The sequence below is a fragment of the Neovison vison genome, chromosome 13 (assembly GCF_020171115.1).
Source record: "Neovison vison isolate M4711 chromosome 13, ASM_NN_V1, whole genome shotgun sequence".
In the NCBI taxonomy this organism is placed as follows: Eukaryota; Metazoa; Chordata; class Mammalia; order Carnivora; family Mustelidae; genus Neogale; species Neogale vison.
In genome coordinates, this window is record NC_058103.1 from 25,681,882 (window position 1) to 25,697,481 (window position 15,600).

General features: G+C 34.2%; 1 pseudogene; it reads left to right on the forward strand.

Annotated features, from left to right (window-relative positions):
* Positions 1–4,410: 4,410 nt before the first annotated feature.
* On the forward strand, positions 4,411–14,490 carry LOC122894477 (annotated as a pseudogene).
* Positions 14,491–15,600: the final 1,110 nt, after the last annotated feature.

A 15,600-nucleotide genomic window follows, 5' to 3' on the forward strand; every position in this document is an offset into this window, starting at 1 on the left:
ATTGGTTGATAATAGAAATACCCTGGCTGCCAACACCACTAAGCCACCCCAGATGGATGATTCAGTGGTTGGGAACCAACTGCAAGCTGAACCCGTGAAATCCTTTGTCCAGATTTGTGCACTTGGTCCCAATGTTGCTGGAGCATGAACTCCTTGGATACGTGAATCATACTGTGTATAATCAAAGAACCACGACAGCCCATATTTTCTGTTTTATGAACTGAAATTGAGGAAAATATTCTATAGATACAAAGGGGCTGAATATAGAGATACTTGGAAAGAAGCAGAGAAAAATAGAGAAAAAGGCTTAACACTTAAAATCCTTGGATTCGTTATAATTCCTGAAGCCCAAAGACATTCCTGCCATTGGTTTTTGAATCCAAGAATCTCCTTAGTACATTACTCCTTTTTGAATCAATCAGTTTGAGTTGAGTAGCTTTTACTTTGCCCAAACAAATGTTAACTATACTAAATGTACTGGAGGGCTGTATCAAAAGGGCAACAAAATGGACAGTCATCGCATCCGCACTAAAGGGCTGTTCGGGCCATGATCTAATATCAGGAAACACAACAATCACTGTGAAAGCCTCACTGAGCAGGGGATTTAACATAAATTGTGTGACACCACTGCACACAACTGTTGTTCTCCTGCAACTGCATTCTCAGGCACTTCTCTGGACCATGGTTAGCTGTCCATGCTGCAAAAACACTGTATACACTGTATGCAACCTTGGGCCCAAGTGCCTGTATGGAAGAAACAGGGAATAGTTCTCAGACTACATCAGATGCTCACTCCATTCAAAAAACGTGGAAGCCAGTAGACAAGAGACAGACTGAGAACTACTGGATAGAGATGATTGACTTCCCATACTTCCCTAGAGCTGACCACACAGACGAGTCTCAATCAGCACTCTTTGCTCTGTTTCCCTCTCTTTCCTGACCCAGCTCTGATTATCACAGTAGTTAACATTTTTTCCTGTCCTATATATTTGTAGTGAGGAAAATGGAAAAAATAAAATGTGTTGGGATTTGGGATTTTCTGAAGCAGAGTAGATTACCTTTTAAGTAGATCTATGACTTCAGAGCTTAACGTAGCAAAGGGTGTAGACAGTTCCCGCTTTCCTTCCATCTGCATTAGAGACAGAATGAGCTTATGGTGGTTGGCATTAGAACTCTTGAGTACATGTTTTCAGTGATGGCATTTGGTATATTTACTGAATGTGTGTGTGTGTATGTTTTGTTTTATTATTATTATTATATATTAAAAATAAATTATTTTATTATTATTATGGACTTCTTTAAGATGTCTGAGAACTACTAGCTTCAGATAAAAGTATTCTTGACAACTCTTAACATCAGTCTGTTTCTTATTATTTTTCTTATTATTTTGAATTGGTGGGGTTCATTCCAGGGTGATAATAGATGATTTGCAAATTGCTAGTGATCATCTTAAGGCAAACCTACCTTTGTTCATTAGTCTGATGTTCCTGTTTGGGTAGTGTTTTCTAGAATTCCTGCCTAATTTGATCAATTTCAGGACTTGTAAGCTAAAACTGAGGAGACTGAACCATAAAGGTCATCATATGACCATTATATTCATGACATAACTTGTACTTTAATTCATTACTTTAGTCTAATTTTAAACCATTTTATCTGAAGTCCAGAATGAGATAATAAACAGAAATCTTGCAGTTTTTCGAACAAAGCTCAACATAGATTTAATGAAGAGATTGAAAATATCAAAGATACGGAACAAGATGAAGAAGTTACCAAATGTTGAGGGACTGGACAGGACAGATCAATAAAGAATCTCGAATGTTGATATGAAAGACAAGCTGAGCCAGGTGGCCATCAGGGGCTGTAGCAGAAAGGATTCTGCCTACAAACTATAGCATGCTTATGTGATGAGATGTGTTTTGTTCTGGTGTGTTTAAAGGATGAATGCAGTGTGGTGGCCAAAAACCTCTGACTAAGGTGGACATGTTTACATTCGTCAAAATGTACCTTCCTTGAGGACGCAAGAATGGGTTAATTGGAAAGAATAAAATGTAGTGACTCCTGGACTCAGTGTAATTGACTCCCACTGGCACATGAGGGCAATGCGCCAGGTTCTAGTGTTGGCAGGGAGTGAGTTCTCAATTAGGCAAATCTCTCCACTTCTTAACCACCAGCCTTGCTAATGCTCTGGTCTTTGGCCGAGATTACTGCAATAACCTTCTAACAAGTCCCCTTGCTGCTCCTCTTGCCCCTTTACAGTCTACTTGCCACATGTCAGCTGAAGAGATCCCTTCAATTTGTTAAGTTATATTACATCATCTGTCTGCTCAGTGACCTCCAATAGTTCTCACTCTCTCAGTAAAAGCCAAAGTTCTCATGGCTTATAATGTGCTATATGTTCTGCTTCCCCTACTCCTTACTGTTCTGATCTTAAATCCTACTCCCCTTCTGTGAGTTAATTTACCTCAAGCCACAGGTGACTCCTCACTCTGTCTCCAATGTGCAAGACACACATCTTCCTCAGTGCCTTTGCACCTCCTGTTTCCTCTCTCTAGCATGTTCCCCCATATATAGATGTATGTATACTTCAGCCCCTCCTCAGGACTCAGGTTAGGTTTCAGCGTCTCAGAGAGGTCTTCTGGGCTTATTGTGCCCCTGAGTGCTTGAAATCCATCTCTACAACTATGATTTTCTGTACATTAATTATCAACTATATATAAATATATATGTGTATGCTTTTATTTTGTTTAATCCTCTATCTTCTGATATCTAAACACAAGCTCTGCCTGTTTTATTCACTGATTTATCCCAGCACCTGAAAGTATCTGATACATATTGCATATTTGTTAAAGGAACCTGGCCTTTCCTTGAATACTCAGAGATGCCGGAAATTATTATTTACTTTCTTTAGGGGATATAGAAGTACAAATCACATATGTGTATGTGTCAAATTCGCTTATGTTTAATGAACCAGAAGAGATGAGATTAACAAAAAACAGTGGAAAGGAGTATAATTAAGAAAGAGGAAGAGAAAACAAAATGGAACGTCAAAACTAAGAAGTTCCAAAAGTGAAAATTCTAAGGGAAATCCCTAAGGGGAAGCCACTGGATCAAAACTGTAAGATCATCAGCCATGTTTAAGAGGAGGAGATTTTTAATTTGGGGGAGGTTGTGAGCAACACATGAAAAGGTTTAAGTTACACTGACCTAGAAAAGAGAGCCAGGACATCTTGGAAAATAGGTGATTCCAAGTCTGGGGCAGGATATGTACCAGGAACATTCTGTATTAACAGAAATGTAACTTGCTATTCAAAAATTCCTGAAGAGTCAATTTGAAGAGAGTCTCATTGTCAAAGATGAGACAATTTGAACATTAATAAAAATAATAAGTGCCATGGAATGAAATACATTAAGTATGATTAAATACATGAATTCATAATGAAAACAAAATGAGCAAAGAAAACACACTGGTCATCATTGGGAGATTCTTAAAAAAATCAAGCTCATTATTTTGAAACTGCTAAATGAAGGGTGAGGCATTTATATTTTATTTTGGATAATTTTGGATAATAAACAGAAAATTTATAAACCAGGTATTAGATAAAGGGATTTTTTTCCTTTTATAGAGGTTTTCATCTGATTAAGAAGACATTATAAAATTAGAAATTATCATGCTGAAACTTCTATTTGAATTAATGATTCTAGACACTGATCCCCAACAATTGTTAATATAAAAAAGAGAAACAATAGGCCATGATGTGTTTCCTGATAGAAGGACATACCACCTACCAACCAAGCAGTCTTGCCAGAAGAAAAAAACGGAATCAGATCAAGGTTCTGCAAATAGTTAGCAATTTACAGAATAACATATTAATCTGTGCCATGGAAATATAATCAGCACAGTGCAGACTGTAGGAAATGTAACAGGACAAACAACCCTATCTCCAACAAATAAATCACAAGGATAAATAAATTGGGCAGAACTTACAAAAAAGACTTCAAGAAACATCAACAAATTATGTTATTTGAATTTTATGTGGACTCTGATTCAAGCAGATGAAAACTAATAAACATAATGAGACAGTGGAAATTTGAACACTGAATGGGTTTTTGATGTTATTAAGGAATAATTGTTAATTTCTCTTAGATATGACAAGGATAATAGAATACCTTTACCGCTTGAAATATTTGTGGTTGAAATCATATGATGTTTGGTATTTTCTTCATTAATCGTGTCCTCTATTTTCCCTCAAAATCCCTCCCTAATAGTTAACTCTTTGTGCTAAACCTGTGTTTGTCAGAAGCAGAGCCTGAGATGAGGATTATGTGCAAGTGATTTACTAAGGAAGTGCTCTTGTGAGAGACCTCTAAGAGCACAGATTCAGGATAGTGAAAAGAAAGAAGTCAAGCAAGATGAAGTCCCAGCCCCAGCCAAATTCTGCAGAGAAGCCCCGAAGTATTAATTGTAGTTCAGGGAGTATTTCAACTGGAGATCTGAAAAAGCCTCAAGAAATCTGGAAATGGGAGATCTGCAGGAGTCTTGAGTGGAAAGCAGTTAGCTTCATGGCCATGGGGAAACAGAGTGCTGAAGAGTACAACCTCAGGAATCAGAGGGCTGAAGTTTAAATTCTAAATCATGGCTCCTCCATCTACTGTGACTCAGCATTCTCATCTGAAAAATGGGGATAATAATAGCACCCTCCTCATAGAGTAACAGGGATTAAGTGAGACAATCCATAAATCCATTAAATGAGACAATCCCTATACAAGTTGTTTAGAATAATGCTTGGGTCATAAATCTTGAACAAATATGTGGAATTATTGACAATAGATGCTTCAATTGATAGATGTCCTGAAATATACAGTTTGTTTTTAAGGACCCACAACGTCAGTAATAAATATAGGTGATAATAAATATATACTTGAGCAGATAGATGGTGGTTGTAAAAGAGTTAGGAAGAATCCAGCCAGAGCTGGGGGCTGCCTTAGTTAGCTTCTTCAGGTAGCAGACTCCAAGACACTGTCTGTGCTGAGGAATACTTTGGGGACAGTGCCATAAGGAGCAAGAGAATAAGAATTAGAACCTTAGGAATACAGGGGAGGCAACATAGGATCGCACTTTCAGGGGGAACATATCTGAAAATGAGGCACAGACTCTAAATGCTACTTGAGTAAAGGGGTTTAAATCCTCGGATCTGTTGTAGTAAGAGCTTGAAGCCAGGAACAAGATAAGAACGAGGTAAGCAAAGTATTAGGTAAGAGCAGAAGGAACATGAAGGCTAATTTGATGATATAGACTTGAGTTATTTAATTTAAAGCTCACAATAACTCTACTTAAAAAAAGGTGATTAATACTGCCCTCATTTGAGAGATGGAAAATATTAAAGCTTAAGTAATGTGCCTAATTAATTCAGTAATGTGCCCAAGTTAACTCATTGATTAAGTGGAACAGTTGTGACTAAATCCCAGATCTTTTTAACTACAGAGCTTGAGTGCTTAACTTCAATACTGAAATTTTAGTCCTAAGTATTTTTGTTTTTGTTTTTGTTTTTGTTTTTTTAAGATTTTGTTTATTTATTTGACAGAGATCACAAGTAGGTAGAGAGGCAGGCAGAGAGAGAAAGGGGAAGCAGGCTCCCTGCTGAGCAGAGAGCCCTATGCTGGGCTCAATCCCAGGACCCTGGGATCATGAGTGAGCCAAAGGCAGAGGCTTTAACCCACTAAGCCACCCAGGCACCCCTAGTCCTAAGCTTTTAAGATTATTTTTGGTCATCATCAGGTTCTTGATGATTAAAATCATGAGGATATGATATGACCTGTTGATGGAATATATCCAGTATCTCTCCTATCTAAAAAAACAAAACAAAAAAACCAGTTACCATATGTTATAGTTAGAATGTTGTCCCAAAGTATTAAACATTATTAATGGATATCCAAGGCCAAAGCAAAAACATTACAAACTTTTTGTTTTCTCTATGCTAGGACTTAGCCTCCAGTAGATCTGGGAGATATGAAGCTAACTTTACTGTTGGTAAAAGTGTTCTGACAGTGGGCTCAAAAAAAGAAAAACAACATGCAGCTTGAGATTGATCAAGCCCATTGGTCTCAAGCATAGAAACAAATAAGTATGGTTATAGCAATATTTTTTGCATCAGTGGTCATTAATAATATGTCAGCAAGCATGGGACCATTTCCATCCAGCTACTGTATTAATGCCAATTTAGGAACAGAATAAGAGTAATTGGCTCAACATGACTACAGTCACTTGTTTATCTAAGAATAAAACACTGAGAGGCATGTTGGCAAATTAAATGAAAATGAATCCTGCTCATAATCAAATAAAAATACAATACATCCAGAGAATGTTCTAGTGTTGAACTGTCCCCCATTCCCTATCTAACTGACTGGAATGACTAAGTGTCATCTTATGGAGGTTTTTGAGATGCATTTAAAGGGAAATCTTCATTTTATTGTAAAGCTGGAATATAAGACATTGGCTTTTGTTATTCAAAATGGAAACAGATTTATTTTAAAGTGATCTTTTATTAAGCATAAAAATGCAAATTCTAGTATATTTTCAATCCAGGATGAATGCCTGGAGTCCTACACATATACAGAAAAACTATGAAAATACTGTTGCTATCCTTATACCCTAATTGTTAGAATAAAAATAAAACTGTGGCACATCACTGCCAGTACTCAGTACTTAAGGAAAACAAGGTAAGTGAAAAGACCTTGTTCTGAATAAATAATGGTAGTTCAGATTTTTGGTATGTATTTTTCTGGTAAGATACAAATTCTTAAATGTTTTAGAAGTGTGTGATGTTGGAATAAGTAGAAAAACAGGTTCAAGTCTTTTTTTTTTTTTAATCTGAACCTTTATTAATGTGATAAGAACCTAAAAGATGCAGTAAGAGATTTCTACAAGGAGACCTAAAAAACCTGGCATATTGACTTGGGCATAATAAGTGCTCAGCTAATACTTAATATGTATCAAGAATGTAGAGAGAGTGTGAGTTTGACAATCAGATATGCAGGAAATGAAATTCTGGTTAGAAAATTTATCAGAACTCAGACAGCTTATTTAACTTCTTATCCCTCAGTTTCCCAGTTTATAGTAGAGATTCTACTTCGGGAAAGAGGTGAAAAATAAAGGTATCTAATATGTGAGAGAATCTAAAATTATACTTCACAGAAAAAGGCGCATTTACTCATTTCAACCTCGAATAATTTTGAAGTTGAAATTTTCATTTCTAAAATGACTATGAACTGTTATTGATAGTATTGGAAGATTTAATAAAGAAGTCTATTCAAGATTATAGAAAACCTGGTATATTTCCAGTACGGATAGACAATCTTAGGATAGGAATGGCCAAGAGGAGTGAGGAATAATTTGGTCTCTGAGATGCTCAGATGGCTTAAAGACAAATTCCAGAGACAAAATGCCTTCCGGAATGATTCAGTTTATTTTATGTGGCTTGAAGGGTACCGGATATTTCATGTTTAATTTTAAATATAAAATTTTATTTAATTTATCCTTCTTAAAGTTATACATGAGCAAATAATGGCATTAGGAACTGGATGACTGAATAACTGGGTGACTGAATAACTTCATAATTGAACTTGAAAAGTGAACTTGAACAGTAATATTAGTTGTAAAATTCTTAGCCATTTGCTGAAACCATTCCAGCTTCTAATTCTGACAAGTCCAAATATTACATATTCTGATAATAGCATAGGAATCTACTTAAGAAAAAATAAAGTTGAGAAAGAATTGACAGTGTAAATCAACTTTAGTGACACCACCTACATCATCGTGACTTCCACCTTTATTAAATAGCTACAAGACTTCTTGAGATTTTTATGATGAGAATTTCTCTTTTAGTCAACAAATCATAGTTTCAGACAGAACTATTCTGCACTCCTATTTGTATATATCAAATATATGCCACAGAATTATCATAGCTACCCATATTAGCAAAAATTAATGTTTGATTAATGCATTAGATTATTAGAGGCATACTTTTGCACTTTTGCTCAGCTCCATATAGCATTTTTCTAAGATAGAAATTTCATTAAAAAATTAAAGAGGCTGTTGAGTATTTTCCAGTTTTCATCTTAGAACTGTGATATCTGGGGCGCCTGGGTGGCTCAATGGGTTAAAGCCTCTGCCTTCAGCTCAGCTCATGGTCCCAGGGTCCTGGATCGAGCCCTGAATCAGGCTCTCTGCTCAGCGGGGACCCAGCTTCCTCTTCTCTCTGCCTGCCTCTCTGTCCACTTGTGATCTCTCTCTCTGTCAAATAAATAAATAAAATCTTAAAAAAAAAAAAAGAACTGTGATATCTTACTATTCCAATTGTGAGACTATTTCAAACAGTATGACAAAGAATTTTCTTGTTTATATTGTTTATGTAAAAAAACCCTGTGCACTCTTTTATCAATAGAAATTGAACATTTACAGCAAAACAAAAACAAAAACAAACAACAACAGAAAACAACTTGTAAAGGTATCTTGAAATTCAGTCAAAAGAGTTTGGATATGAGTCTATACATGAGGCATATGAAGAGAAAAAAGTTATATAATCTTTACTAGATTAAATTAAATATATTTTATTATAAAAGAAAACGCTATTGTCAGTGTTGGTGATACAATGTAGATAACAGTTGGGATTCAAACAGAATTGAAACATTTCAAATACTTCTACTTTATATCAAGAAAAAAATGGCGGGGGGGGGGCTTGGTTTAAAGTAGCTTTAAAAAGACAATGTGAGACTTCTGGAATGGCCAATTGAAGAAAATGACAAAATCTCTCTCCAAAAAGCAATAATAAAAACTGCACAAGTCGTCAAAAATAACCACTTAAGGGCTCTGGAAATTAACCAAAACCATACAATAAATGAAAAGCATGACTTTAAGAAAATCAACTGAGCTTCAGTATAAATAATGGAGGACTGTGGAATTTTGGTCCAGGGCTGCTTTTTCTTACCCATTCCACCTCTATCATCCAGAAGTTTACCTAGGGGTGCAGGCCACAATCTACCAGCAGGCACACGGGAAGAAAGGCTGCATACACAACACTGTATGAAAACTTAGAAAAGATTGCAGAAGGCCTAATGAACTACTGGATTTTAAGAGATCTATGGGCAAAATGTGAAAGCCTGCCCATTCCAAGTGTTTGAGCATAACCTCTTCACAAGTCTTGGATGAGAACCAAGCTATGTTGACTCAAGAACTATGACAAACAAACTAACCTTAAAAATCAAAACAAGAAAGACAAAAATAGAAACAACTGGGCAAAGACATCAGTCACCACAGTCAACAAATTAGTCCAACCAAGTCACTAACAAACAAACATAAAAATAAAAGCAAATATCAATCCTGGTGGAAATCAGAATCTAGAATTCCAGCAATATAAGTCTAAAGGTTCAGCTTTCAAAAAAATATTATGAGGTATATAAAGAAACTAGAATTTTTAACCCTTAAGAATTGTGTAGTAATTTCTAGAATAATAATTTAAAAATATCTACCAAAACACACACACACACACACACACACACACACACACATCTGGTAGATAATTCAACAAAATAATTTAATGGCACATTAGACAATTATCAACATAACACCAAGGAAGGAAACAGAGGAGGAGAAAGAGAGACAGAGAGAGGGAGGGAGAGAGGAAGGTGTGAAACATATGGATAACAAATAGCAAAATGACAGATATAAATCCAACCATGTCAATAATTATATTAAGCATTCATGGATTAAAAACTCTAATCAAAAGGCAAAGATGTCAGAATCAATAAAAAAACTTAAACAAAAAACTTTTAATATTCAAATATATACCTCCTATAAGAGGCACTCTTTAGATTCTAAGACATAATTAATCAAAAGTAAAAGGAAGAAAAGAGAGTCACCATAGTAACCATGAGAGAGCTGGAGTGACTACTAATATCAAACAAGACATTAAGAAAAAAATTGCTTTCAGATACAAGATGGACATTTTCTAATTATAAAAGATCAACTCAGGACACGTGGGTGGCTCTCTGCTCAGTGGGGAGCCTGCTTCTCCCTCTCTCTCTGCCTGCCTCTCTACCTACTTGTGATCTCTGTCTGTCAAATAAATTTAAAAAAAAAATCTTAAAAAAAAATCAACTCACTTGGGAGACATAATTATTATAAACACTCATGCATCTAACAAAAGATCCAAAAAATAGCATGTAGCAGATTTAGATAACTTAAAGAATAAATAGAAAATGCAACAAAAATATTTGGACACTTCAGTGTCCTACTTCTGCTAATAATTAGCTCAGTTAGAGTGAAAATCAGCAAGAATATTAACAACATGAGACATAAGATTATAAAAGACATTAGTGATGAAGATGACCAAAGAGATATTCATAGAACACACTATCCAACAGCATTTTGGAAAGATTTATGTGCTAGGTCATAAGAATTCTCAAGAAATGTAGAATAATTGGATTCCTAAAAGGTGTGTTCTCTAATTATTATGGAATTACATTAGAAATCAAAAAATAAAAAACATGAGAAATCCAAAAATATTTGGAAATTAACCAGCACACTTCTAAGCAACCAATGAACTAAAGAATAAATCAAAAAGGAAATCAGAAAACATTTTGAATTGAACAAAAATGAAAATACAATATGTAGAAATTCGTGGCACATATCTGAAACAGTGCTTAGGAAAAAATTTATAAATGAAATTCCTGGATTTGAAAAGAAATATTTGAAAGAAATAACTTATACATTCATTTTAGAAAGCTAGAAAATAAAAGAGCAAAATAAACGTAACACAAGAAAAAAGAAAGAAAGACAATTAGAAAAGAAATAAGGGCACATGGGTGGCTGATCAGACTCTTGGTTTCAGCTCAGGTCATGTTTTCTTGCGTGATGGGATCCAGCAGAGTTAGTCTCTGTGCTCAGTGGGATGTCTGCTTGAGATTCTCTCTCTCCTTCTGTCCCTCCCCCAACTCTTAGGCACAGGTGTGCACATTCTCTCTCCCTTTCTCTTTCTCTCTGTCAAATAAATAAATCCTAAAAGAAGATAAAAGAAATAAATGATTTCAAATATGAAAAAAGTACTACAAAAGAGAATCCCCAAAATTTTATTTGAAAAAAATCAACATACTTGTCAAATATTTACTTAGAGTTGGCAAGAAAATAAGAGTAGACACAAATTACCAAAACAGAAATAAAAGGGAGGCTAGTGCTACTGATTTTACAGAATTTTAAAAAATCACAAGAGAATATTATGAGCAATATTGTGCCAACAAATCGTATAATATGATTAAAATGGAAAAAATACAAAAAAGATAAAAATTACTAAATCTGAACAAAAATAAGAACAACAAAAATAAAATAAATGAATAGATGTATGACAAATGAAATTAAATTAACGACTAAATATTTTCTAAGTAAAGACCAGCCTCCCATGGCTGCCTGGTGAATATAATTAGTCATGATAAGGAGCAAGTAATAACAATGCTGGTGAACTCCTCCAGGAGAGGAAAGAAGCAAGAGAAATAGAAAAATTTCTTTCAGAAATAAAGGGGGAGGAAACACTTCCTAATTCATTTTGTGAAGCAAGAGTAGAAAAAAAGACATCAACAATAATAATAATAAAGTACTAGACAATAGATTTCATGAATACGGTTGCAAAAATCCTCAAGAAAATATTAACAAATAAATCCAGCCACATAGGAAAATGATTATATGTATGCCATGCCCAAATGAGGTTCGTCTCAAGAATGCAATGTTGGTGTAATATCTGTAAATTAATTAATGTAAGGCACCATATTAATAAAGTAGCAAAACCTCAAGATCATATTAATAAATGCACAAATACATTTTGAAAAATCTTATATTCACTGATGATAACTTCTGACAGATTAAGAATAAAACTTCCTAAAATGGAAAAGAGTATCTACATAAGTATTACAGCTATAACTTTTTTTATGATTTTGATGGAAAACATTTGATCTTTCACCTCTAAAGTAAAAACTTTACTGAGTTGGTGAAACACCAAATGCTTCCCCCTTAATATTAGGAAAATGGCAAGGATGCCTGCTCTTACCGCTTTTATTCAACATTGCATGCACTGAAGTTACAGGCAGTGAATTAGACAGAAAAACAGAAAAAGAAAATGATTAAAAAAAAAGAAAAAAAAGGTATCCAAGTTGAAAAGAAAGAAGATTGTTTTATTTGCAGATGACCTAATTCTGTATGTAGAAAATCCAAATAAGTCACAAAAAGTAGCAAAAAAAAATAAGGTCAGGATCAAGATCACAGGATTTGACATCCATACAGAAACATCAATTATATTTCTATACTAGGAGTGAACTTTTGCAAATGAATTTAGAAAAACAATGCCATTCACAATTCCATGAAAAACATCAATAAAATTCTCAAATGTAACAATAACAAAAGCAGTACAAGACTGTGTACTGAAAATTTCAAAATGCTTCTGTGAGAAAGAAGATCTAAATAAGTGGAGAGATGTTCCATATTCATGAATCAGAAGTTTCAAATGGCGATGCACCATGAATTGGTCTATAGATTTAATTAAGTCAATTTCACAACCCCTATAAGCCTTGTGGGTTATGGAAATTGACAAGCTGATTTCTAAAGTTTGCAGGGAGAGGCAAAGGATGCAGACTAGCCAAAACTACTTGACAAGAGAATGAGGTTAAGCACTTAAACATTTTCCAATTTCAAAACTTGCTATAAATCTATACTAGTCAAGGCAGCAGGGCCCTGGCATAAGGATAGGCTTATATATAAACTGAACAAAAATGAGTTCAGAATTAAACCCTTTACATTAATGGTTAAAAAGAGCAAGACCACAGTAAGATTTATGGGTCTAAATTTTTTGTTTAGCAGCAACCACCTGGGAGTTTTATAAAACACATAGTTACCTAGTGGCAGGACCAAAAAAAAGAAAAAAAAAAAGTTGGATAAAATTTAAGAGTCTTGCATCACGAGATTTATTGCAAAGTTATATTAAAGTAGTGCTAATTGTGGGGCAGTGTCAAAGATAAACACAGCCAGACATTAATTTGAAGGAGTGAGAACAGATTGTATTCAATAACTACTGACTATAGGGGAAAGTGCTCAGCTCTATTCTGATGTTCAGAGGTGATCTGACCTTTGAAAGAGGAATAGAAAGTAGGAAGGGAAATGTCTGGGGCTAAAATAGTCAGGGAAGTGAAAAATCACGAAGACAGAGAAGGGGGTAGAGGTGGTCCAAGTGAAACCCATATGGGTTTGCTAATAGGCACTTACCAAAGGTAAGCTTCTCCCTTCACGCAGAGACTGGGAAACAGGGGCCTGTCTTCAGGCATTGGCTGCAATGGACAGTAAATTCTTTTGGCAGCCTTGAGTTTTCTCAAGCCGGCACTTTAAGAGGGACTAGAGACATCCTATGGATACTGCCTGGAACTGTTAGAAACTATAATAGTGTTTGCTCAAGTCTTTATAGGCCAAGATGGAAGCATAGTCAAGAAAAATCTGACTACAGTTTGGTCAAAGACAGAATCTTGTCAGCAGGGATTTTAAAAAGTACACTGTAAGCCACCTACATGAAAACAATTGGAGTAATTACTGGAAATGTAATTTTTTAATTCTAACCAGAATTATTAAATAGAAACATTAAATTTTTTTAAAAGTGAGATATTGACTTAAAATATTTAGAAATCACCCTTGATGATTCATACACACACAAAAGTTTGAAAACCACATGTTGAGAGTGGCCACAATATTGGAAATGGATGTAAATTGTAATTTTCACAACTGCTTGGATGAAAATGAAAATAAGAATATAATAATGATACCAAAAGTATATAAAGAATATGTGTCAGGCTTATTTTGAGAACTTTACATGTATCAACTCACTTTATTGCATATTATGTTTGGAATATTCTTTTATTGATAAAAGCCTTGGTAATCTGCAGGATAATGTTGTGTTTATAAAAAATCAAGCTAATTACCAAGGATGCTCAGGGCAAAAACTGCCTAATATCCATGGCACGGATCTTCCCCGTGACAAAGTGGGTTTGTTCCATGGTCAAGAAATGGCAGACCATGACTGAAGTTTATGTTGATATCCAAACTGCTGAAGGTTATTGGCTTCATCTATTTTGTGTTGGTTTTACAAAGAAAATGCAACAATCAGATTCAGAAGTCCTCTTGGGCTCAGCAAAAGCAGGTCCACCAAATTTGGAAAAAGATGATGGAAATCATGACCCAAGAGGTGCAGACAAATAAAAGAAGTGGTCAGTAAATTTATTCCAGAGAGCATCAGAAAAGACATAGAAAAGACTCAGTCTATTTACTCACTCTGTGATGTCTTTGTTAGAAAAGTAAAAATGCTAAAGGAGCCCAAGTTTGAATTGAGAAAGCTCAAAGAGCTTCATGGTGAAGGTAGTAGTTCTGGAAAAGCTACTGGGGATGAAATCAGTGTTAAAGTTGAATGAGCTCATGGACTGGGATGCCAGTCCAAGAGCCTGTTTAAAATTCAGACATTTAAAAAAAATAAAAAAAATAAAAAAAATAAAAAAATAAAAAAAAATAAAATTCAGACATTTAATGGTGATAAATTAAAAATCTTATTTGTGAAAATAAAAATAAATAAGGCATTTTAATTTGATAATTTAGATGCCCACATTTTTAGAAAAACATAAACTACCAAAACTGAAAAAAAAAATAGGCAAATCTCAAAAATACTTCTTTTCTGTTCAGAACATTAAATCTATTATTTTAAAAACCCTGGAAAAATCTCCAGATTTAGATGATTTCACTAGCAAAGTCTTCCAAATATTTAAATACAAAATATTCTACTTAATAATGATAAAATAATTCTTAGTTCCTTTTTTATTAAGTGAGAATGAGTCTTCTATCAAAACCTATCAAGGACATAAAAAAAAAAGATAGATCAATTTCTCTAATGAATGATATTTCAAAAATCTAAACAAAAGTTTAGCAAACTGAATCCCATAATACCCAAAATGGGGTTAAAAGAGCCAAAGCCTTCATTCTTTTTACCTGTGTGAGATACTTTAGTTAAATTCCAAGAAAAATTATTTGTTTCTTGGAGATTAGAAAAATAATAAAATTGGAGTACTAATCAATTAATGAAAACATAGAAATAAATGGAAATAAAAAATTAAATGAAATTAAAAATGGCTACATGCATGTCTCTGACAATGTTCCTGAATTTAAAAATCCTGGAAAAAGAGTTTTGCAAACTAGCCAGTAAGATTTCTTTATCCCCTACTTATTTGATGTCATCAGTATCAACTACACAAGTTCTTAGTGGTCCCTACTGTGAGTATTAGATTAAAATCTGTGTTTGTCTTTCAGTTTTTTGCTCTCTTCTTTTGTAGTCCTGAGGGAATGATACTTAGTGTCACTCTATGAATTTAATTTTTTTTAAAATGAAAAATACTTATTTTTGAAAGTGATCACTTTTGCATTTAAAAATATTTATAAATCAGAAATCTAAATATATTTCCATAGACCTCATAGTTATTATTGATCAAATAATTTTCAAATAAATTAACCAAAAATAACATCTTGACAACTTT